This window comes from Tamandua tetradactyla, chromosome X (genome assembly GCF_023851605.1).
Source record: "Tamandua tetradactyla isolate mTamTet1 chromosome X, mTamTet1.pri, whole genome shotgun sequence".
Taxonomy (NCBI): domain Eukaryota; kingdom Metazoa; phylum Chordata; class Mammalia; order Pilosa; family Myrmecophagidae; genus Tamandua; species Tamandua tetradactyla.
In genome coordinates, this window is record NC_135353.1 from 67835292 (window position 1) to 67857022 (window position 21731).

The following is a 21731-nucleotide window of genomic DNA, read 5'->3' on the forward strand; positions in this document are numbered from 1 at the left end:
GTGAAACCGAGGAGGTTGTCAGACATTCGTATGAAGCCTCTAGACTCTGTGCTTTTCCTATCTTGCCCAGCCTGTGGTTCTTGTCTGCCTATGGCTTCCCACCTGCTTGAAGTGATGTGGTACCTTTAATTTAAGCAGGCTCTCTCTGCCAGGGTCATGACTCAAACAGAGGTGAGGTAGTTGGTGGGCTTTGATTACTTTTGCTTTCTAGCCTCTGGGACCAGATTTCTTCAAGAGGGATTTCACTTGAGCTGGGCCCTGCTCCCCTTTTCATGGGCAAGATATGCTCTTTAAGGAATTACCCCTTTCACCTGACTAGTTACTTTGTCTCTCAGACAAGCCTTAGATCTGCCCTTGTCAGGGGCATTGCTGGAGCCTAAGAGTGTATGCAGCTCTATCTAGTGAGCTGTTAAGAAGTAAAAAAAAAAAAAAGCAAAACAGTCTTTTCAGAGCCAGAACCCTGCTCCTCAGGTTTGCCATCCAAGAGCTTTAGTTGGTATATGGCTGTACGTATCTCCAGGCTCTATGTGCCCACTTTTCCTTGGTGTCCAGCCCTTTTGCAATATTTTATGCTTTCCAAATCAAAAAGCTTCTGTATTTTTTCCATCAGTCACACCTCTCTCTGCTAGGGAAAAACTCCTGGTTGCTTTTAGTGCTTATTTGTGCTGGGAGCCTGTTTTCAGTAGTCAGAATTTGTTAATTAATTCCACAATTGGAGCCTGGTTGAACTAATCCCTTGCTACTAATAAAGTCTGTTTCCTTTCCCCTTGGGGAACCAGCCTGCCATGTGGCTTGGCGGAGGGGCACCAGCCTTCATGGCTTGGGAGACTTACAGTTCTCTGTGGGATCTCAGCCTTTCTACCTGGTCCAGACTGGACCAGTGTACACTGTGTCTGGTCACTGATGTTCTCCTAGCAGTTTTTCTGTACAGTTCCTGGCTATTTACTAGCTTCTCTGGAGGAAGAACTAAGTTCCACCCTTCATTATGCTGCCATCTTGCCCCACCTCTCCCATTGATTTGATTCTTGATGAGATTTTGCATGCATGTCTGTTTGAACATCCAGAATTAGTGGTTTCAAGTACTGTAACCCATTTGAAATGTTGGTTTGTTCCTTTGACTGGGCCATAGCTTCAATTTTCCTAGTATGACTAATTACTTTTTGCTGGCATCTAGACATTTGATTTCCTTAATTATTTTATTCTGGAGGTCATTTTCACTCTTTTACCTAGGATTTTTTTGTTGGATGGCTTTGTTCTCTATCTTTTACTTGGTTTTTAATTTAACTCATTCTAGACCTCTAGCATGGGTTTTGTTTAAATTATCATAATTTTTTACTCTTGTTTTTCTGTTTCTCGCCCTGCTGATATGGAACCTTTTTGTTAAGGAGGGTCTCCTCAGATGTGATCAACCCCCATTAGATTTTCCTGGTCCATACAGGCCCAAGTCTCAAGAGGAGTGATTAGGCAGTGTCAAGTTTCCCTGCATGTGTGACTCAGCAGGTTGCCAGACTTTCCTATGAAGCCTCTAAACTCTGTGCTTTCCCTATCCTGAGACCGCATTTAATCTATAATTTGCTTTTGGTGAGATTGATACCTTATTGATATTTAGTCTTCCAGTCTATAAAGATGGAATTTCCTTCCATTTATTTAGGTTTTCTTTGATTTCTTTTAGTAATGTTTCCCACTTTTCTGTGTACAAGTCCTTGTATCCTTAGATTTATTTCTAGATATTTTATTTCTTTAGCTGCTATTGTAAGGGATTTTTACTTGATTTCTACCCCTAGCTATTCATTGCTTGTGTATAGAAAGAGTACTGATTTGGGCGGTGTTGATCTTGTACCCCACCTTCTTACTTTATTCATATATTAGCTCAGGAACTTGTATGTGGGTTTTTACGGTTTTCTGTAATAAGATCACATCATCTGAAAATAAGGAAAAATTTATTTCTGCCTTTACAATTTGGATGCCTTTTATTTCTTTTTCCTGCCTAATTAATCTGGTGAGAACTTCCAGTACACTGAGGGATAATACTGGTAACAATAGGTATCCTTGTCTTGTTCCTGATATTAAAGGAAAGCTTTCAATCTTTCAACTTTAAGTAGAATATGAGTTGTGGGCTTTTCATATATGCCTTTTAACATGCTAAGGAAGTTTCCTATTATTCCCAGTGTTCTAAGCATTTTTACCAAGAATGCTGTATTTTGGCAAATGCTTTTCTGCATCATTTGAGATGAACATGTGTTTTTCCTTCATTCTATTAATGTGATGTATTATATTGATTTTCTTATTCTGAACCAATCTTGAATACCAAGGATAAGCCTCACTTGATCATAGTGTAAAATTCTTTTGATATACTGTTGGATCCCATTTGCTAATATTTTGTTGAGGATTTTTGCATCTATATTCATAAGGGATATTGGTCTACCGTATTCATTTCTAGTGGCATCTTTATCTAGCTTTGGTATGAATGTGATGTTGGTCTCAGAATGAAATAGGCAATATTCACCTATTCTTTGATTTTCTGGAAAAGTTGGAACAGAATTGGAGCTAAGTCTTTTTGGAATAGCTTGTAGGATTCCTCTATGAAGTCATCTGGTGGTCCTTGGGCTTTTCTTCGTTGCAAAGTTTTTGATGAATGATTAAATCTTGTTGCTGGTAATTGGTTTAATGAGATCTTCTATTCTTCTTGTATCAGTATAAGTAGTTCACATGTTTCTAAGAATTTATCCATCTCATCTGGTTTATCTAATTCATTGTCATACAGTTGTTCACAGTATCCTCTTATATTACTTTTTATTTCATAAGGGTCAGTAAATGTCCTCATTTTCAATTCTGACTTAGTTATCTGTTTCTTCTATCTTGTTTTCTTTCTCAGTCTAGCTAAAGGCATATCAATTTTATTGATCTTTTCAAAGTACCGTGTTTTGATTTTGTGGCATTTCTCTAGTGTTTTTTGTTTTGTTTTTTACTATTTCATTTATCTCTGCTCTAACCTTTGTTATTTCCTTCCTTTTGCTTGCCTTGAATATAGATTGCTCTAGTTCTTCTACTCTTGAAGTTATGTCTCTAATTTGAGGTATTTCCTCATTTTTAATGCAAGCATTTACAGGTATAAATTTCCCTCTCAGAACAGCTTTCACTGAATCTGATAAGTTTTGCTATGTTGTATTTTCATTTTCATTTGCTACAAGATATTTCCTAATTTCTCTAATGATTTTACCCTTTGACCCATTGGTTGTTTAAGAGAATTTTTTTTTTTAACTTCCACCTACTTGCGAATTTTCCATTTCTCCCCCATTAATGATTTCTACCTTCATTCTGTTGTGGTCAAAGAGTACACATCATATGGTTTTAATATTTTTTAATTTATTGCAACTGGTTTGTGACCTATCTTACAATCTATCCTGGAGAATGATCTATGTGCACTTGAGAAGAATGTGTATTCTGGTTTTCTTTGGTGCAGTTGTTTTATATATATATATATATATATATGTTAGGTCTAGATGATTTCATGTATCATTCAACTCTTGTATTTACTTATTGTTCTTCTGACTAGATGTTCTAGCCTTTATGGAGAATGGTGTATTAAAGTCTCCTTAACATATGTATTAGTTAGGGTTCTCTAGAGAAACAGAATCAACAGGGAACACTTGCAAATATAAAATTTATATAAGTGTCTCACGTGACCGCAGGAACGCAGAGTCCAAAATCCACAGGGCAGGCTGTGAAGCCGACGACTCTGATGGAGGGTCTGAATGAACTCCGCAGGAGAGGCTCACCAGCCGAAGCAGGAATGCAACCTGTCTCCTCTGAGTCCTCCTTAAAAGGCTTCCAGTGATTAGATTTAGCATCACTCATTGTAGAAGACACTCCCCTTTGGCTGATTACAAATGGAATCAGCTGTGGATGCAGCTGACGTGATCATGACCTAATCCTATGAAATGTCCTCATTGCAACAGACAGGCCAGTACTTGCCCAATCAGATAAACTTGGCCAAGTTGACACGTGTCTCTAACCATGACAACATAGGACCATCAATTTTTCCCTTCAAATCTGTCAGTATTTGTTTCATTTATTTTATGGCACTGCTATTAGGTGCCTATATATTTGCAATTGTTACAACTTCTTGCTGAATTGTCCCCTTTATAAGTATATAATGACCACCTTTGTTTCTCAAAACTGTTTTTTTTAATTAAAATCTATCTTATCTGATATTGGTATAGTGACTCCAGTTCTCTTTTGTTACTATTTGCATGGTATATAGTTTTCCAATCTTTATCCCTCATTCTCCTTATATCTTTGAATTTCAGATGAGTCATTTGCAACAGCATATAGTTAGGTCATAGCTTTTCATCCATTCTGCCAATCTCTGGGTTTTAACTGGAGAATTTAAACTATTTACACTAAAAGTTACCACTGATAATAAAAGGTTTTCTTCTGTTATTTTGTTATTTAGCCTTTGTAAGTCAGACTTTTTATCCCTAAGTTCCATTAATACCTACTTTTATATTTACTCAGTTTATTCTTTTGTACCAAAAATGGATACATTTTTCATCTATTGTCCTTGTGGTTACCATGGGGTTAAAATTTAATATCCTAAATATATAACAATTATATTTGGCTTGATACAATTTTACTTCAATAGCATGCATATATACTTTTCTGGCTTCCCTCTATCTCTCCACCTTTTTTGTGTTCTTGTTATCACTTATATCTCTGTATATTTTATGTCTAAAGACCTATATTTATCATTACTTTTTATGCATTTTCATTATAGCATGTGTAAGAAGAAGTGGATTTTTATCAAACAATACACTACAATAATTCTGGTATTTATAATTATCCAAATGGTTACCTTTACTCCAGGTATTTATTTCTTTATGCCACTTTGAACTAATGTCTAGTGTCCCTTCCTTTTAGTCTGAAGAACTCCCTTTAGCATTGCTTGTAGGGCAGGTCTAGTTGTGATATAATGCCTTAACTTCTATTTATCTCAGAATTCTTAATCTCCCCCTTCTTTTTAAAAGAGAGTCCTGCTTAATATAAATTTTTTGGCTGGATTTGTTTTCTTTCAGCACTTTAATTATTTCAACCTACTGTATGCTGGTTTGATATTATTATGTACATCAAAAAAAGACATGTTTTCTTTCCTGGTCAGGTCTTGTGGAGAGAGACCTATTGTTTAGGGTTAAAACTTTGATTGCATTGTTTCCATGGATATGTAACACACTCAGTTGTGGGTGTGGCTATTTTGATTAGATTATTTCCATGGAGATGTGATGTGCCTGGATGTGGGTGTAGCCCTTTGATTACATGGAGATGTGACTCTGCCTATTTAAGGTGTATCTTGATTAGTTTACTGGAATCATTAGGAAGGGGAAGCATTTTGGAGAAAGCTCAGAGCCAACAAAGATGCAGAGAGTTGGAGATGCCTGGAATGCTGACAGAGAGAACAGATGGCCATACACAGATGTTTGGAGGTGCAGATCCCAACAGATATGTGCCTTCCCATGAGATGTTTACAAGCCAGAGCTCAGAGTTGTGTTCCAGAGGAACTAAGTGAAGGGCCACAGGCACTCAGAGAGGAAACTACTGGCATCAGAAGTTGGAGGCAACAGTAGCAGGAACAAGGACAAGCAGACACCAGTCATGTGCCTTCCCATGTGACAGATACCAGACTTCCTTAAGTCAAGGTATGTTTCTCTGGATGCCTTAGTTTGAACATTTTTATGGCCTTAGAACTGTAAATGTGTAACTTAATAAATTTCCTTTTTAAAAGCTGTTCCATTTCTGGTATATTACATTGCAACATTTAACAACCCAAAACAGATTTTGATACCAGAAAACTGGTGTGCTGCTGTGGGTTACAAATATCAAACATGTTGGAAGCGCTTATTAAATGGATAAGGGGAAGATTCTGAAAGAGTTGTGAGGATCTTGATAGAGAAGACGTACAATGCTTTGAAGAGACTGTTGGGAGAAAGGTGGACTCTTAAAGATACCTTTGATGAGGCTTTAGACATAAATGATGAATGTGTCATTGCAAACTGGAAGGAAAGAAATCTTCGTGGATGGAAGGCAAAATTTGAGACTGATGAACATGGATATGTAGCTGAAGAGATTTCCAAATTAAATGTGGAAAATGCAGTCTAGCTTCTCTTTGTAGCTTATAATAGAATACGACAGGAAAGAGATATGTTGAAAACTGAACTCTTGGATACAACAAACCAGAAATTGATGGTCTGGAAATTTCTGGGCTTATAGAAAGTGAGACCCCAGAGAATAGGGTCACACATGAGTATTTAACCAAACATGGAAACTGTCAGCTATTTTAGGAAAAGCCAAAATTGGAAATGGTGTTATCTAGAAAGGATTTGTGAAAAGTCTCATTGTCTGATGGCTTTGATTCCTACTTTCTACACGGAAAGTCAACAATTTTTTTGCAAGATCTTTATAAATGAAGCCACTGATTACAGGGACAAAAAGACACAGAAAATGTACAGATTGAGGGAAAAATGTCTTCAAAGGCAGCACCATGGAAGGTAAGGTCTGATGCCAAGAAATCTCGGGCCAGGAGTCTGGGAAGGAGAGTGGACCCATCCATTCACTTGGAAAGGATGAGTTTGCCTGAAAAGTAGATGGTGGGCCTTTTGCTTCATTGCTCAAGAAGAGTTCTGCTACCTCAGGCCTTGGAGAGGGAGGAGCAAATTCCCAGGTTGGGGAGCCTGGTGATCACCACATTGTCTTGAGGAAATTGAACATGTGCCCCAGAGGTAGCAGAGAGCTATCTGGTGCTGCCTTGAGGCTTGGAGAGGGTGGAACCAAGGAAAAGGTGATCCCCACAATGATCTCCACTGCTGCAATCCTCAGCCCAGTGTTTGCAGAGAGAGGGCATAAGCCTTTGGAAATGGTGAGACTGCCACCTGAGGATAAATGGCTTTCAGACTGAAATCTAATGGAGTTTGCCCTGCAAGTTTTTGAAACTGCTTGGGTCCACTGACCCCTGTGTTTCTTCCAACTTCTCCCTAAATTGGAATGTGTTTTAGATTGTTAATGCTGCTGGAAATGCAATATGCCAGAAATGGATTAGCTTTTATAAAGGGAATTTATTAAATTACAAGTTTACAATTCTAAGGTCATAAAAATGTCCAAACTAAGGCATCCAAGGAAAGATATTTTGTCTCAAGAAAGGCCAATGGGTCTGGAACACCTCGGTCAGCTGGGAAGAAATGCCTGGCATCTGCTAGTCCTTTGGCTTTTTAATTTCAAACAGCTTCCCCAGGGGCATTTTCTTTCTGCATCTCCAAACATCTCTCTCTGTGTCATCACTGAGCTCTTTCCAAAATGGTTTCCTCTTAAAGGACTCTAGTAAGTGACCCCATCTTGGATGGGTAGAGATACAACTCCATGGAAACCACCTAATCAAAAGGTCCCACCCACAACTGGGTGGTTCACATCTTCATAGAAGTAACTTAATCAAAAAGGTCCCACCCAAAGATATTGAATGAGGATTAAAAAACATGGCTTTTCTGGAGTACACAACAGTTTCAAACTGGCAAAGAACATGTGTCCTATAGGAACATATATCCTATAACAACTCATAAATTGCTTTGAGTTTCACAGGACCACAATCAGAAGAGAACTTTGCCTTAGCACAAACCATGCGCGTAGCTGATTTTGATGAGATGTTGTACTGTTTCTAACTTGTATTTGTATTGTTACTGAAATGGTGTAAGGCATTTGTGAAATTCTGATAGAATAAATATATTTTTTATGGAAAGAACATGTCTTTTGGAGGTCCAGAGGGTAGAATGTTCTGGTTTGAAATTGTTATGTTCCACAAAAAAAGCCATGTTTTCTTCCTTAGTCCTCTTGTGGGGAGAGACCTATCGTTTAGGGATTAAACTTTGATTGGATTGTGTCCATGGATGTGTGAAGCACCCAGTTGTGGGGGGGGGTGGCATTTTGATTGGATTACTTCCATGGAAATGTAATGAACCTAATTGTTGGTGTGACCTTTTGATTAGATGGAGATGTGACTCCACTCATTCAAGGTGGGTCTTAATTAGTTTACTAGAGTCCTTTAGAAGGGGAAACATTTTGGAGAAAGTTCAGAGCCAACAGACATGCAGACATTTAGAGATGTTTGGATTGCTGTGAGAGAGAGCAGACACCTAGAAACAGATGGTTGGAGGTGCACAGCCCAGCAGACATTACCATGTGCCTTCCAATGAGACACTAAGCAAGTGAAAATCCAGAGTTATGTCCTGGAGGAGCTAAGCTAGATATTTAGAGAGGAAACCATTGGCATCAGAAACTGAAAGCAATGGAACTGGGAACAAGGACCATCAGAGGTGAGCCATGCGCCTTCCCACAGACATCAGCCTTCCTTGAATCTAGGTATCTTTCTCTGGATGCCTTAGTTTGCACATTTTTATCACCTTAGAACTATAAACATGTAACTTAATAAATTCCCTTTTATAAAAGCTGTTCATTTCTGGTATATTGCATTCCAGCAACATTTAACAAACCAAAACATACTGCCTTCTTTTTTCTAAGGTTTCTTATATGAAAGTGGGAGTCAATCTATTTGGGACTCTTTTCTATGTAACAGGTTGCCTTTCTCTTGCATTTTTCAGAACTCTCTCCTTCTCCTGTGTAATTTAGAGTGTAATCAAAATATGACTCGGTGTATTTTTTATATTTATCCTCTTTGATGTTATCTGGAATTCTTGGATGTGCATACTCATGTCTTAGGCTAAGTTTGGGCAGTTATCTGTCATTTTTTTTTAATATTCCTTTCTTCCCCCTTCACTCTCTCTCTCTCTCTTCTCCATTTGGGACTCACATAATGTGTCTATTGGAGTGCTTTATGGTATCCTCATCTATTTTCACTTTTAACATATCTTTTTTTCCTTTCTTCTCTTCAGCCTGACTCATTTCAAGTGTGTTTTGCCTTCAAGTTAACTGATTTTTAATTCTGCCTGCTTCAATCTGCTCTTGAATATCTCCTGGGGACTTTTCATTTTGTTCTTCAACTCCAGTAGTTCTATTTGGTTCCTTTTTAAAAATTTCTACCTCTTTACTAAAACTCTCATATTGTTCATTCATTATTTTTCTGATATCATGTAGATTTTTTCTTTATTTTCTTTCATATCCTTGACCTTCTTTAAGATTACTTTTAAAGCCTTTTTGTAAGTCTACTTTCTTGTCTTCTTCATTGGTATTTTCTGGATTTTTGTTCTCTTCTTGTGGATGGACTATCATTTCTTGTTTCTTTGTATGCCATGTACTTTTTTTGTTGCACTATACATTTTAATATTTTCGAATGTTTAACCTGGGATTTACTCTGCAGAATAAATGGTTTTGTAACCAGCTGATGATAAGACAGAGATTTTATTGAGCATTTCAGCCTTCCTATCTGGAATGTCTGTCCAAGGTGAATGCACTGTGCAGGGTTTACCTTGTCTTAATGGACTTGTCTTGGCCTTGGCTTTGGCCTATTAATTATTTTGGAGTTCTCCCTGTTTACAGGAATTTGGTTTTCTTCAGTTTCCCAGGGGATAGACCTCCTTCTCCCAGGTGTTTGAAGCTGGCAGGCCATTGCCCCAGACTCTGTACCTCTATATTTCTTATACTTCTTTTGTTGTCTCAAGCAGACTTTGTTTGGTGGGCAAATTCTGGGAGGAGGTGCATACTACAGAGAACTTTCCCAACCAAGTCAGTCCTTCCCAACTAAAACAGGTCTAGGGACCCACAAAGGGGACATAGATTGGCTCTAAAGTACTCTGTGGAAGGGGTCAGGAATAGTGCCAAAAGCTTCTCTGCTCCCCAAGACTGAGTTTCCTAGCCTTGACAGCAAATGCCGCTATTCAGCTGAATTTCCCCCACACCTTGAGGAAACCCTGCAACTTTAAGTCTCCAATGCCAGCCCCGTCTGAAGTGGCTTAAACCAATGGCTGCTGCTGCCTTTGTCTGTTGTGTGTTGCAACAATGGCTGCACTCAGAGCCAGGCCCCCAACTGTCCGAATTCACTAATAAAAATTGGTGATCAGTGATCAGCCATGCCCACTTCTCTCCATGGGGAAGAGGAGATTTACGTTCTTTTCTGTCACCTGTAGCTAGCCAGGGGCTGGACCCCATGGCAGCCTGCTGCAAGTGTGGGTGATGGATGCCATTCACCACCATGTGAAGAGAGCAGTTTACTGTTTTTTACTGTAATTTATCAGTCTCTTCCTCCCAGTCTTCTCTGGATGCTGCATAGTGCTCTTATGGCCTCCAGAATTTCAAAATAGTTGTTTCAGACAGAGCCTGTATGTTTAATAGTTGTTTTGGTACTATGACTGAGTCCTGGAGCTCCCTAAACTGCCATCTTCCCATACTCCCTTTCTCATTTGAATCTTTATTAAATGTGATATATTTTCCCATCAGAAGAAAACATTAAAACTATTTCATTCTTTGATTTTCAAAATATATCTAATTAAGTGAGAAGAACAAGTAGCAAAAGAGTAAGTAGATGATTAGATAGGTAGAGAGATGAGAGAGAAAGAGAGTTAGCTCTGTTTTGCTACATTTTATTGAAGAAACCAGGGGAAATAAAATATATGTGTTGATTTGTACAATAAAGGGAAGGAAAAATCAGAAACTAAAGAAACTGATTACAAACAGGGTGTGTGTCAGACTGGTTGGAAGGCATAGGCATTATAGTGGGGCTTCTAATTTTTCGTTCTCTAAAATTTTGAATTTTCAAGGATGTCATGCTTTACATATTTGAAAATAGAATTTCATCAAAAAGATTTAAAGAAGAAAACTGAGTATGAACAAAAACAACTGAACATATTTATATACTGAATTAATAACATAATTCATAATACATTAATTCGAATAACTTTTGAACTCATAATTCTGACTATACAGCTTCAGTAGGATGAATTCTAAGGACAAAAAGAATGGCAAAATATCTTGTACTCTATTTAGTAGACTTCTGTCTGTGATGGCATTGGTATAGTAATTCAGAAATTTTTTTTTATGAATTAAAGAACAAAACAAGTAAATACATTGATGTTTATGGGAATGATGATTCTCGCTTTGGGAAAAGGATATGTAAATATGCAACGGATAAAAGTGAGGAAAAATGCTATGTTGTTGGGACTGAATTAGATTTATAACTATTAAATCATGATTAAAAATAAAACAGTTTAAATATCATCCTCCACACAAAAGTATCAGCAAAATGGCTGAATTCAGTGCTAGGGCCAATAAAGCATCAAAGTAAGACCGGCACATATTCTTATACAAGAAAGAAAGGAAGTGTTCAAAAAATGATCAGGTATCAAAAGGTAACAGGAAAACTCCCACTTTGGGCTATGATGAAATTATTGCAATTAAACTAGGTCTCCCAGAATAAGCAACCATAAAAGTGGACAAAATATACAAAGCAACTCATGAGCCCCATATCACTCAGCACTCTGCCTGGGGACAATTCCCCAACTGTGATACAGTGAGCTAGAATCCTATTGGAGCCTAGTGGTCCTGTTGAACTGAAGCTATAGAGATCAGTTTGGGGCAGATAAAATGGCTGGCATCTTCTTCAGTAAAATGAAAAAGTGTCACACAAGAGAGCTGCTGAAATCTGTGTGAGGGTTCCCATAGCTAAGAACTGGGTTGAACATGCACAGAGAGACTGCCAATGGCTTATGGGAGAATAACTAAATATATTCTCACCACAGGGTTGAGAACGGAACAGCAATATTAGTGGTCAAGTGGTATTAGGGAACACCTTGCTAACACCTGAGCATCCAACAAAGACACCATTAATGTCCTCTCTTAGGAATAAGGCCCATGCCATAGAATAATTGACTGCAGACATATCCTAAAATTAAGCCCTGGTGAGATCCACAGGGCAGAGAAAGGTTAGAGATTGAGTCCTGCCTAATTAAAGGTGACTGGGAAACACATTGGGTTTTCTACAAGTCTACTCTAACAAAGTATAAAATCAACTACAAAAATTCAGTAGAAATGATCAGTAATTGAACTGCTACTATAACAAAAACAACACCTTTCAGAGGAACACAACAGAATGCAGTGTCTCCATACTGCATTGTCCACTGCACTCCATAATGTACTACGAACAATTTCAATACATAATACAAAATTATCTGTCATGCAAAAAAGTAACCCACATGAAAGAAAAAAATACATTACGTTTAGTAGAAAAAGACTGTAAGACAGCTATAGTAAATATGTTCAAAGAGCTAAAGGAAACTATGATCAAAGACTTAAAAGAAAAAATGGCCTTAATGAGAGGCCAGATAAGAAATAGCAAAAGAGAAACAGAAATTATAAAAAAGATGCAACTAGGCATTCTAAAACTGAAAAGTATGATAACTGAGATGAAAATTTCACTAGATGGGTTTACAGAAGATGATAGAAAAATCAGTAATCTTGAAGAAAAGTCTACAGAAATTTTGTAATCAAAAACAAGATGGCAAAGAATTTATTGAAATAAAATGAACAGTATCTTAGAGCCTGAGAAATGATATAAAAGAGTCAAACATATTCATGAGAGGAGTTACAGAAGAAGAGATTGAGAATGGGGAAGAAAAAGACTTGGAAAATAATAAATAATTCTCAGATTTGATGAAAAACATCAACTTACAGACTCAAGAATCTCAGCTAACCCTGTTAATAACAAATACAAAGAAAACAACTAAGGTCATTACATTTGTGAACTGAGAAGTAGGGAGTGTGAAGTATGAAATGTAAAGTATGACATGGAAGTGGGAAGTATAAGGCATGAAGTGATAAGCAGGAAGAATTAAGTAACAAATTTGGGATGGTTCAGATGTGAAATATGCTGTGGTACAATATTGACTCGAAATAGACTTTATAAAGTTAGGGATGCATATTGTAAGCCCTAGAGCAGGGGTCAGCATTTTTTTCTAAAGAGTCAGAGTATAAATAGTTTAGGCTTTGAAATGATATGAAAACACAATAGATCAAAATTTCTGGTTGACAGTTATTAGAGGGAAATACACAACTTTAAATGTTCATATTAGAAAAGAAGGAAGGTTTAATATCAATTATCTAAGTTTCCAACTTAAGAATCTAGAAAAGGAAGACCAAATTAAACCTAGAGTAAGTAAAAGGGAAGACATAATAAAGAAAGGAGTAGAAATAAATAAACTAAATAAGCAACAAGGAAAATTAAAGCCCAAAACTGCTTCTTTGAATAGATTAATGAACTTCATAAACCCCTAGCAAGCAATGCTAGTCAAGAAAAAATATCAACATCAGGAATGCAGAAAAGGGAAATACTATAGACCTTACAGACATTGAAAGGACATTAAACAAATATTTTGAATGACTCCATTCCAGTAAGTTAAAAAACTTAGATGAATTCATAAATTCCTTATAAAAATATAAACTACCAAAACTGACTCAAGAAGGAATATAAATTTTTTAGTAGCCCTGTATCTACTGAAGAATTCAAATCATTAATAAAAAGCCTTCCCACAAAGGGAACTCCAAATTCAGATGATTTCACTGGTTAATACTATCAAACACTTAAGGAAGAAAAGATGCCAGTTCAGATAACAAAGAAAACACTTTCTAACTCATTTTATGAGGCTAACATACTACTGACACCAAAATCTAATGAAAACATTTCAAAAATTATAGATCCCTCTCTCTCATGAATATAGATTCAAACATCCTCAACAAGAGTCAGAGCTGCACATTTTCCTGGGCTTTGCTTGACCTCCTCTTCTTGCTCATCTGCCTCTGTGGGGCTGCCCGGCTCTGCTGTAGCCCCAGGAGACCTTCCAGTTACCCAATCTTCAGGAAACTGGCATGCCCCCCATCAACAAGATGACAGTGCTGGAGGAGGAAGGAAATAAGGCAAGGCACTGGGAGTCCACCAACAGCTTAGGGATCTGTAGTCTTCCCACTCTGGTGCAGACCTATTGCTCTAGGGGAACCCAAGAGCAGCTTCCATCCACCCCCAGCCCTAATCCTGCACCAGTGGCAAAATCCTTTACAGGAAAATGCAGAGCAGTCCCACAGGGCCAGGGAACTACCTCCACTGTGATCCCTCTTGAGAGGCTTTACCCTCAGTTTCAATTCCTATGAGAAATTTGGTTCCAGACTAACTCCCTGGGGGCCCCAGTGACCCCATATCCAACTCAGGAAGAAGACTTCATCTTTGGATCACTTCTTGACTTTCCCTTGCAATAGGGGTTCCAGGTCCATGGGGTGGAGGAGCTGGGGGACTTCTAGGATTTCCTGGGACTCTCTTACCTGGGCCTGCATCCTGAGGGGCCTGGGCTGTCCTAGGAAAAAGTTCAGGTCAGTAAGTTCATCATTAAAAAACCACCCCAGCCCCCAGGAAAGCCAGAGAGGCTCCCGCCTCCTAACCCTGATGCACACCATTCTTCCCCCATACCCTTTATCTGTAAAGGCTGGCCCTCCCAGGCAACTTGTGCACTTTAGGGGCCAGAAAATGCTTCATCCAGCCCCTTCAGCTAGCATTTTGTGCTTATTTCCTGTAATTTCGGTCTCACGGTTTTTTTTTAAAGGAAAAATAATTCCTCAGCAACAACAATAAAATACCAAAATGAAACCAGCAATATGTAAAATGAGCCCTACTTTAAAGAAATAAACATTTATCTATTTAAAGTAGGGTTCATTCAATAGTTAAAAATCAATCAATGTAATTTACCACATAACATAATAAAGGAGAAAAATCACCTATTAATCCAACAGATGCAGGAAATTGCCAAAAATCAACATAGTAAAAACTCTCAGCAACCTAGAATAGAAGGGAAATTCCTCAAAGATACCAATGAAAAACTTATAGCTATCATCATCCTTAATGGTGAAGAGGAAGAGAACATATGGGAGGAGAGAAAACAAATGTAACAAAAAATATTAGCAACTGGTGAATACAAGTCAACTGTATGTGGTCATTCACTGTATTATTCTTGTAACCTTTGTGTAGATTTGAAATATTTGAGAAATAAATAAATAATAAATAAAAATTTGAGAAAACATAAAAAACTAATTCCTATCCGCAGTAAAATTTTCCCACAGTAAATTCCCCAGTCAAGTTCTAATTTCTCCCAAGGAAGTCACTATGGACGTCTTCCTCACCTGGTTATCTTTGTGTTCAACCTTGAAGATTATTGCAAAAATCATCATTCATCACTACTGTACCACAAAAATAGAATCTACTACTAATCTATACTACTCCTAAGACCCAGAAAACTCTATCATTTATTCTTGCTTGCCTCACCAACTGTAATAGTTAGATTGAGTTGTCAACTTGGCCAGGTGAAGGGACCTAGGTCTGTTGCTGTGGACATGAGCCAATGGTATGTGAACCTCATCTGTTGCTCATTACATCTGCAGTTGGCTAGGAGGCGTGCCTGCTGCAATGAATGACATTTGACTTAATTGGCTGGTGCTTAAATGAGAGAGCACAATGTAGCACAGCCCAAGCAGCTTGGCATATCTCATCTCAGCACTTGCAGCTCAGCCTAGGCCTTTGGTGATGCAGAAAGAAATCACCCTGGGTAAGTTATTGGAACCCAGAGGCCTGGAGAGAAGGCCAGCAGAGACCATCCTGTGCCTTCCCACGTAAGAAAGAACCTCAGTGGAAAGTTAGCTGCCTTTCCTCTGAAGAATTTACAAAATAAATCCCCTTTTATTAAAAGCCAATCCATCTCTGGTGTGTTGTATTCTGGCAGCTAGCAAACTAGAACACCAACCTTTAATCCTTCCCACCTGACTTAACATTCCTTCCACACGTGTCATCTCCACCTATACCCTTACAATACACCCCTTACCTGTAATTCCCTCATCCCTCATTCCAGACCACTCTGCCTTCAAGGTTTGTGTTAAATCCCTAGAATGATTACTATTGATTCTGCCCCTCTCTGACTTCTCTAATTTTGGGGGCCTACTCTGTGCAAGTCTAATACTGAATCAAAATGTTTATGTTATTTTTCAGGAATTTTATGCATAAATCCTCAACAGGAAGAATATTTCCTCCCAGTTAACTAGATCTCTTATTTTAATCATATATTTAAGGAACTTTGTAGAAAAATTATTTTAGTATAAATTCTAAACATCAATCCAAATTATTTTCCAATTTTTTTATTAGAGAAGTTGTGGGTTTACAGAACAATCATGCATAAAATACAAGATTCCCAAATACTGCCTATTAACACCTTACCTCAGTGTGGTACATTTGTTATAATTCATGAAAGAACATTTTTAATTGTAGTATTAACTATAGTCCATGGTTTAATGTTCATCAGTGTAAATGCATATTTTTGACATCATTGTACTTTGTTATTTTTGCTTAGTATTATGTGGTAACATTTCTGTGTATGGATTTTGTCTAAATACTGATCATTTAAATAGTTATATAATGTTCCATTAAGTTAGCATAACTTGCTTAGTTGTTCATTTATCCCATTGAAATTAAGTGATTTTTGAACACTGGAATTTTGATTTATTTTCTTTCACACCTCCCTATCCATGGAAGGACTAGTGAAACACTGCACATACAGTAAGAGTTCATTAACTATTGCACAACTCACTATGCCTTTGACTTCATAAAATTCAATGACTGAGAATTCTAAAATCATTTCCCCTTCACTTTCTTCAATAAGTGTGTTTCATTCAGCTCGATACTGACCACAATTCTTTCTGACTGATATCTAGTATCCCTGCCTACTTCCTAGTTTCTAGGTACCATTGTCATAATAATTGGATTTCCATTGTTTCCAAACTTGGTCCTATACCATTTTTAGTGCCCTACCAATCCTTCCAGTACCACTTTCCCTTCCTTCCAAGACTCAGTTTCTTCCGGAGAAGTAACCCTAATTAAAGAGATAAAAGTACCAAGTCTCAGGCTATCTCTTTCAATTAAAGAACAAATCATGGGGAAGCATTTTCCTCCTTGAACTTAGTTCATTAGAATAAATTGGGGGATTAGATTTCAATAGCACTTAGTTGATCTTCTTAACTGGTGTTCTGGTGCTCCACAGCTAAAGGTACCATGTGAACATCCTCAGGGCAACATTACCTCTAACCAGCATTTGAAACAAAACATTTTATTGTCACCTTTTGAGAATTCAAAGCATGAGATTTCACTTTAATTAAAAATTGTATAATAATCTGCTTCACAAGGAAAGTTACTTTGTTTACTCTTGGACGTGGTTTGAAAGACTCTTTCTAGCTTTTGTCAGAAATGAAGACTTGCACAACCACTATTTCTGCCTTGACGTTCCTCATCAGTTGCCTTATTGGATATTCTAATACCTATGCAATTCTACTGAAAACAAACTACTACCTCCTCAACAAAGATCAGAAAATTCCATAAAGCTATAAACCTATAAATCAAACAAAACCTCAGGTAAAATCATTCACTCATTACATAACACTGGATGGTTCTGTTTAAGTCAAGCCAACACATATCTATAAGCACCTACTGTGTGCCAGCTGGTCTTCAGCAGTCCCTTAATAGGGATACATTTTTCTAACTGATGGTGATTCAAACATTTAGTAGTTCTCCAATATTCCTTCCAACTCTAGATCTCTGAGAAATTGTTCTGTGATAGTCATCCTCCAGATGAAATGACTGCAAGATGACCCAATGTGGGCTCAAAATTAAACATCATCTCTCATCAAACTGGCCACCCCATGCCCCCTCCTCTGATTTGGAGATTCAGGCTGGGAAAGCTTAAATCCCAACAACTCCATAACACAGCTCACATTTTCCTACAGCAGCAGCTAAAGTAAAAGAAAAACAAAAAGGACAGTGTAATGCCCTGAAAAGCAAACTCCACATATACTCTGGGGATGTAATTTTTTGGATAAAAATAAAAAGTGAATAAAAGCTCACAGAGTGTCCTCTTCTTTGAGAGAAAACAATTTACCCCACTCAGGGTATTAAAAATTAGTTTTAGGTACAGATGTCTAGTGGATCATCAAACTATTAGTCAATTTCATACCATGAAGAATAACCTAATTGTATTTTTAATAGAATTGTAAAGTAGATTTTCTAAATGGCCATATTTATTTAGTCCTAAATTTAGAGGATGTGAATGCTGAAGGACATCAGGAGTGTTTTAAGGAATATCAAACCGTCCTTGCATGAGTACTCTGTGAGTAAGACAGCAAACCCACAATCAGCCAATTAGCTACAGTTCTTAAAATTAAATGCTATACATTTTTGTAATTTCTAATACAATTAGGCCCTACCTGCAGAGTCAGAGCTATCTTTGCTGTTTCTGGAGCCAGGGTTGATGGTTAGACTTGCCCAGCATAAAGCATAACCTGTGTTGTGGTTTCTAAAAATAGCACACTTCTAACAACCAAGGAGGTTTGCTTTGATACATGCTCGTACTAGATTTGTTTTTAAATGCATCTGTTACTAAATTTGTTTCCATGTTTAGTAAGTACAGAAGAAGAAACTTCCATTCTTTGGTCCTCTGTCTTATGCAAATAAGGGAAACCCTTGGCATCAATAGCTGTAGGAATCTTAGTGATCTTTGTCCATAAGAAACTGTACAGAAATCATTATAACTGGCTTCATTTCTAGTACTAAACAATTACAAATATTAATGAATAAAGGGCATAATAATTCTTCATTTTTTGACTCGGGGGAAAGGAAAGGGGAAGAAAATTAAAAGCTCTGAATTCCATTGCTGATTCTGCAAAAACAACTAACCCTAGAAGCTTGAACCTGTATATCTTTAATTGGCAAAAGCCAAAGGACACATAAATTACATGAATTCAAAATTTGTACTACAGATTTACCCAAGTATTTTTTAATATTCTCGAAAAGAAAAGGCCAACTCAAGTAGGATTGTCATAATGAGAGTGCAAATAATTCTATTCTCTATATACAATAATAGTATGAACAAGAGTGCAGGGACTGGGGAGACGAAGTTATGATAAGGGGTGGTTAAACAGAAAGGAAAACCAAAGAGTGAAAAGAACTGCTCCAAAGTGCCCCCCCCCCACCACTTCCATTAACCATGGGCAAATTATGATGTCTTCTGATCATCCCCTGCCTGATTTTGCTTCTGTATTATGAAATTTAAAAATCATGCATACACACATAGACACACATAAGCCACTACCAACCCATTAGTCTTCTCCGTCTAACCTGTATATACCCCAAACAGAAGCAAGAAGTCTTGAGAGTAAAACTGTGGATTCGAACCATCTCTACTGCCCAGACCTGTAGGAAAAGCTGTGTTTCAATATTACAGTTCCTGTTGTACTGGGAGGTAGGTGAGGGTAAAGAGATGTAGGAGGGGAGATTGAAACTATTCAAACAATTGCCTCTAAGGAGATGATGTTTTGGGGTAATGTTTCTTCAATAAAGCTAACTGCAAATAGAGCACCACTTGGCCACACTAAGAAGACAAAGGTAATAACTCTTAGTAAACCACAAACAACCTTATGCTCAGCAAGTAAAGAATAAAGAAAAAAGCATTAAAAAGCTGATCACTGAATGAGATCTGTGTCTCACTGATAACCTTCTCTATGAACATAATTTTAACAACCTCTCCCCTTATAAATAATAAGCTTGCTAAGAAAAAATATAGGCTATACAGGTAATAACCTGCTTTCTTTTAATCCTGGATTTTACTTGAATTAAGCTATCATAACAGTGATGACATTTTAACCCTCAATTCTTGTTTTTTCTTTTCAGGCTCTGCAAGAGACATTAAGACATAACCGAGTGAGGAAAATGGTATCTGGTCCAATGGGTTACATTTGTCAGTAAGTAATCTCTCTAAGTATTTTATTTCAGCAAAAATCAATCTGAACTAAGACTGAAAATGAAAATGCTACTTCAAAAGCAAATCAAGAAAAGACAGCCACAAGTGATATGCAAAAGTTGGAGATATGATAGGTAAAATGTTACTCATAAATACAGCTGAAAGAAAGTCACAGTAAACAAAAGTGATTTAAACACATACACGAGTCTATAAGGTAAGTAAAAGGCAGTATTTCTTCCTACCTTTACCATTCCAGAATCCTTTGGACTACAGTAGTTACACTCTATTTTATAACCTGTGACTTATTTTTGCAAAAGACTTATTAATTTACTATCAACTGAAAAACAATAACATTCTTTAGTTATTTCAATTAGTAAATATTCCTGTTTCAGAAAACAAACATTAACCAAACTCTAAGCTGCAGCCATCCTCTATTGCTTTGGAAAATAAGCATGCACTTTATTACCTGGTTTTATACCTAATAGAAAGTAAAGAGCCTACATTTAATTCTGGGAGATAACTGAATTGGAAGCCTGTAGAAAGCCCTATCATAATCATTTGTTTCTATAAATTAATACAGTTTTCATTGCCTTACTAGAATGATTATAGACAGAAAATCAATTCTTAAAATCTCATGCATAGTTTGGAATTATAGCTAGAATATATAATAAAAACGGAAAGACATATGTATCCAAGTGTTATTAAACAATGATTAAGCTTTGATTGGGATGTCTACCAACTACAGCTAATCTCTTAGTACATTCGTGGCTGCCTGCCAGACCACTACGTTCTAGGAAAAGATGTTGCTTCCTAGGAGATTCCTCTTCAGGCAGCTAGCTAATATTTCCTAACTTGGAAGCTTTAAACCTTTGCCTGTTAAGGACTTGGTACAAACATGAGGAACTAAACCTTACTGTTAGTTGTCAAACATTTAAACGTAACTCTGTACACTTAATTAGGAGAACAAGAATATATATTCTTAAAGAGTTCTTATCTTTACATTTGAAAATGTGAGCTCCTAGGTGTATAGTCACTAAAACCAACCAACCCTCAATAGGCCTATGTGCCTTTGGAAGAAATAGTCTCTTAATATTTCATTGTCCACAGAGAGTACTAGCCATTGAAGTGCAACAAAATTCCATGGGTTTTCCAACATTTTCTGCATGGTAAACTAAAACTTCATTTTTATTTTGACTACTTTCTAACATAGCTGAATATAAATGCTTATGTAAATTTAAATGTACAGATGTACTCTGGATGCTTAAGAATACCATATATATAATTATATATATATATGTATTTTTTTTTTTACCAAATAGAATTTCCAGCAACTTACCAGAATTTCTCTTTGATACCATCTTCAAATTTGTGCTGACGACAGAAAATACCACAAGGACCAAAAGAAATGGTGGCTTCATCTTTCCCTTTCTTTAGAAGCTGTAAAATCAAACAAGAATATGAAGTTTTAGTCACAGATTTTTGCCCCAACAAAACAGTAGCTATAATTTTACATTTCTCTAACACATTATAGAAACAATGACAATCTGATGACTTCTGGCTTTGTTTTACTGAAAATGGAAGAAAGCATGAAAGTTCACAGTTGAATCATGTCAGAGTTCCCTGGTTAAAACTTTTCAATAACTCCCCACTGGATTTAGAATAAAATCTGAAGTCCTTATATTAGCCTTCAAAGGCTGGCATGATATGGCCCTTAGCAGCCTCTATGATCTTATTTTGCAGCAGTATCCTCATTGTTGGCTGTATTCCAGCCACTATAGACATTTTATTTGCCTCTGGAGCATACCAAAATTATTTTCTCCTCATGGCTTTTGCACTCTGTCTTCCTTCTTCTTGCATTTAGTACCTTATCATCTTATAGGTCTCAGTTGCACAAAAATGCCTTTCTTAACTTCCCTATCTTGAAGTAAG

The 21731-nt window shown here is 37.1% G+C and overlaps 1 long non-coding RNA gene across 1 annotated transcript in view; it reads right to left on the reverse strand.

Annotated features, from left to right (window-relative positions):
* Window positions 1-21138: 21138 nt before the first annotated feature.
* The window catches only part of LOC143670532 (uncharacterized), a 582670-nt gene continuing 582077 nt past the window's right edge, over window positions 21139-21731 (reverse strand). The window contains exon 3 of the long non-coding RNA XR_013169391.1: window positions 21139-21239. This is a non-coding gene — a long non-coding RNA (uncharacterized LOC143670532). The remainder of the gene's footprint in view (window positions 21240-21731) is intronic.